At 35.7% G+C, this 4520-nt stretch overlaps 1 pseudogene; it reads right to left on the bottom strand.

Moving 5' to 3' along the window:
* Nucleotides 1–322: 322 nt before the first annotated feature.
* Nucleotides 323–1189, bottom strand: LOC105552479 (annotated as a pseudogene).
* Between the last annotated feature and the right edge of the window lie 3331 nt (nt 1190–4520).

Genomic DNA, 4520 nt, shown 5'->3' with positions numbered 1-4520 from the left:
GGCTGAACCATTTTACATTCCCACTAGCCATGTATAAACATTCAATTTTCTCCACATTCTAGTTAACCCTTGTCACTGTCTGTATTTTGGATTATGGCTATCTAGTGGGTATGAAATTATATCTCATTGTCATTTGGATGTTCATTTTCCTAATGATTAATGACACTGAGCATCTTTTCATGTGTTTATTGGCATTCTTACATCTTTTTTGGTGAAATATCTATTAAAATATTTCACTTGGTTTTTTATTTCTTTTTTTTATTTGTTTAGTCAATAAGTTTATTGTCTTTATCTGAAAAATTCTCACAGAAAATTGTTCGGTTTAGCTCTTGGCGGCCTGCTCCTGAGCTCTAAGGAAGCTTGTCTTCTTTTGAACTACCTGATCTTTCTTCTGGACAAGGGACATTTTCAGATGGTTCCACTTCTTTTTTTAAACTTCTTTCTTGGGCTTCTTCTCATAGACCGGATTATCTTATATAGCAGCATGAGCTTTCTTGTACATCTCCTTCATGTCTGAAGTTATGCTGTTCTTTATGTATTAAGAGAAATGTTTCTTGTAAGCATCTTCATCTTCTTCTGTTAGGTAACACATGTAACCTGCAGTATTTGGATCCATAATGTGCTTTCAATGTACTTCTGCATTAAATTTCTTGCTTTCAGAATCATAAACAGGAAACCGTTTAATATTGTGAGGAATCAACAAATCTCCATCCACAGCTCCTTTCAGGACCCCAAAAAAGTTTATTGGTAGTTCTGGCAAGGCCTGCATCCAAATAGCAGGTAAAGGCACCTGGCTGACCATCAATGGTTTTTACATTGTGTTCATCTCCAGTCATCTCCACTTGGACTTCTTAGATCTTGTCCATGCCAAACCTAGCAAGAGGCCAGAACAATATGCTATAGCATAATTTGTCAGGTCAACCTTCACACCATATTTTGGCAGTTCACATGCATAAGCTGCATACATTATCATATTCCCTCCTATATGGGCATAAGCAATTTGACAAATGATATCTCTATTTGTTACACAAACTACCACCCTGTACTTAGGCATGGTGTACTTATTTTTATCCTATATCTCCAAGCATTTCTGAGCATAGTAATCAGTTTCACCCTGTTGTTGTCTTCTACATTTCACTTAGTATCTCTTAAAGTAGTCCTTACTCTTGATAACTTTAACAAACCCCATCCTGAGAAACAGAAACTCATATCTGTGGCTCAACACAGACCCACAGGTCCAGCAACGCTGGGGGTGGAGGGGAGGTGGGGCGGGGAAGAAGGCCTTTTACCTGTTTTTTGTTTTATTTTGTTTTGTTATGTTTTGTTTTGAGATGGAGTCTTGCTCTGTCGCCCAGGATGGAGTGCAATTGCTCGATCTCGGCCTACTGCAAGCTCCGCCTCCCAGGTTCACGCCATTCTCCTGCCTCAGCCTCCCCAGTAGTTGGGACTACAGGCACCCGCCATCATGTCCGGCTGTTTTGTATTTTTAGTAGAGACAGGTTTCACCATGTTAGCCAGGATGGTCTCGATTTCTTGACCTCGCGATCCACCTGCCCCAGCCTCCCAAAGTGCAGGGATTATAGGCGTGAGCCACCGTGCCCAGCCTACCTGTTTTAATTGAGTTGTCTTACTAAGTTGTAAATGCTCTTTATATATGTTGAATACAAGTTATTTATCAGATATCTCATTTGCAAATAATTTTTTCCTAGTATATGGCTTGTGTTCTCATTTCTTAGTGATGTCTTCTGAAGTGCAAAAGTTTTAAATTTTGATGAAATCAAATTTACCAGTATTTTATTTTATGGATTGTGCTTTTTAGGTGTCATATCTAAGAATGTGCTGCCTAACCCTTTATAGTATTAATATTAACTAATACATTTAGGTTTATAATCCATTTGAATTTAACTTTTTTGTAGGATGTAAGATGAGTCTAAATTCATCATTTTGCAGGTTGTTACCTAACTGACCCTGCACCATTTATTAAAAAGACCATCATTTCTCCCATTGAATAACTAGGGTGAAACTGATAACTTTGTTAGAAATTGACCTTAAATGTAAGGGTTTATTTTTGGACTATCAATTTTGTTTCACTAACTTGTACAGATGTTCCTCAACTTATTATGGAGTTACATAGTGATAAACCCATCATAAGTTGAAAATGTCATTAAGTCAAAAATGGACATTTTGTTGACGTGATGGGATACAAAAACACAAAATACAATACCAAAGAAGGCTGACAACACAGTTCATTGTAGAGTATTGATTGTTTGCCCTTGTTATTGCATGCCTGACTGGGAGCTGTGGCCAACCACCACTGGCCAGAATTGCAAGAGAGTATTACACTACATACCAGTAGTCTGGGAAAAAAAATCTAACTTCAAAATTCAAGGTATGGTTTCTGCTGAATGCATAACATCATTCCATTGCAAAGTTAAAAAAAAAATTCATAAGTCAAATCATTATAAGTTACAAACCGTCTGTGTGTCTATCCTTATGCCAGATTATTGTACCTTCATAGTAAATTTAAAAATCAGGAAGTGGAAGTTCTTCAACTTTGGATTTTTCCAAAACTGTTCTGGTTATTCTCATTCTTTTGCATTTCCATGTAAATTTTAAGACTACTAATTTGCAATAATTCTTGCTAGGATTTTGTTAGGTACCACATTAAACCTGTACTTTAATTTGAAGAGAATTGATATTTTAACAATATTGACTTTTACAATCCATAAACATGGAATGTTTCTCCATTTATTAAAGTTTTTAATGTTTCTTTCAGATGTGTTTATAGTTTTTGGTGTTTAAGTCTTGTATCAATTGTGTTAAACTTATTTCTAATTACTTTATTATTTTGTTTCTATTATGATTAGAATTGTTTTTGTAATTTCATTTTCAGATTGTTAAGTGCTAGGATATGGAAATACAGCTGATTTTTGTATATTGATTTTGTATTCTGCAAACTTGCTAATTTATTAGTTCTAGTACTGTTTTGTAGATTCCTGAGAATTTTCTTCATACAGGATAATGTCATCTACAAATAAGAAAAGTTCAACTTGTTCATTGCCAATGCAGATGCCATTTATTTCCATTGCCTAAATGCATTGGCCAGGACTTCCATGAATATGTTGAATAAAAGTGATAACAGCAGAAACGCTTGTGTTGTTTCCAGTTTTAGGGGGAAAATATACTATTAAATACAATGTTAGCTGTAGGTTTTCTGTAGATGTCTTTTATTAGGCCAAAGAAGTTCACCGTGTTAGCCAGGATGGTCTCAATCTCCTGACCTCGTGATCCACCTGTCTCAGCCTCTCAAAGTGCTGGGATTACAGGTATGAGCCACCATGCTGGCCTTGTTGAGAGTTTTAAATCATAAATGAGTGAGTTTTGTCAAACGCTTTTTCTGACTTGATTGAGGTGGTTATGTATTTTTGTCTTTTATCCTATTAACGCGATACATTACATTAACCGATTTTTGGATATTAAAGCAATTATGTGCTCCTGCGATACAGTGTACTCAATTATGCTATATAATCCTTTTTACTTAATTGCTGGATTTGAATTGCTAAAATTTTGTTGAGGGTGTTTATGTCAATATACATGAAATATAGCAGTATAATTTTCTTTTATTGTGGTATCTTTGATTAGTTTGTATAACGGGGTAATATTGGCTTCACAGTATGAGTTAGAAACTATTCCCTTTTCTTCTATTACCTTGAATAGTTTGTGAAGTATTGGCATTAATTTTTCTTTTTTCTTGTTTTGTTTTGTTTTTCTTTTGAGACAGTGTCACTCTGTTTCCCAGGCTGGAGTGCAGTGGCACGATCACGGCTCACTGCAGGCTCCGCCTCCCGGGTTCACGCCATTCTCCTGTCTCAGCCTCCCGAGTAGCTGGGACTACAGGCGCCCGCCACTGCGTCCAGATAATTTTTTGTATTTTTAATACAGACGGGGTTTCACCATGTTAACCAGGACGGTCTCGATCTCCTGCCCTTGTGATCTGCCCACCTCGTCCTCCCAAAGTGCGGGGATTACAGGAGAAAGTAATCCAGATATTTCAGCCTCTGGGCCTAGTTGTTTCTTCATGGGAAATTTTTTAGTTATTAATCCAATAGTTTTGCTTGTTATAAGTCTATTCAATTTTCTATATCTTCTTTAGTCAGTGTTAGTAATTTGTGTCTTTCTAGGAATTTGACCATTTCATCTTAGTTACCTAATTTGTTAGCACAGGTTTGTTCACAGTATTCTCTTTCTTTTAGTGTCTGTAGAGATTGTGTGATGTCCCCTCTTTAATTCCTGGTTTTGGTAATTTATATCTTTTCTCTCTTTTTTTCCCTTAGTCAATTTTGTTGAACTTTTAAGGTGCCAACTATAGTTTGCATTAATTTTTCTTTAGTGCTTCTTTCTGTTTTCCATTTCATGGATTTCTACTTCTTTTTAAATTTTTCTTTCTTTCTTTTCTCCAGGTGTATTTGTGCTTAGTTTGTTTTCTTTTCTATTTTCTTTCTTTTTTTTTTTTTTTTTTT

The sequence above is a fragment of the Mandrillus leucophaeus genome, unplaced genomic scaffold (genome assembly GCF_000951045.1).
Source record: "Mandrillus leucophaeus isolate KB7577 unplaced genomic scaffold, Mleu.le_1.0 Scaffold56, whole genome shotgun sequence".
Classification (NCBI taxonomy): domain Eukaryota; kingdom Metazoa; phylum Chordata; class Mammalia; order Primates; family Cercopithecidae; genus Mandrillus; species Mandrillus leucophaeus.
Note: the sequence above shows the minus strand (reverse complement) of the source record. Positions and strands in the feature narration are given on the sequence as shown.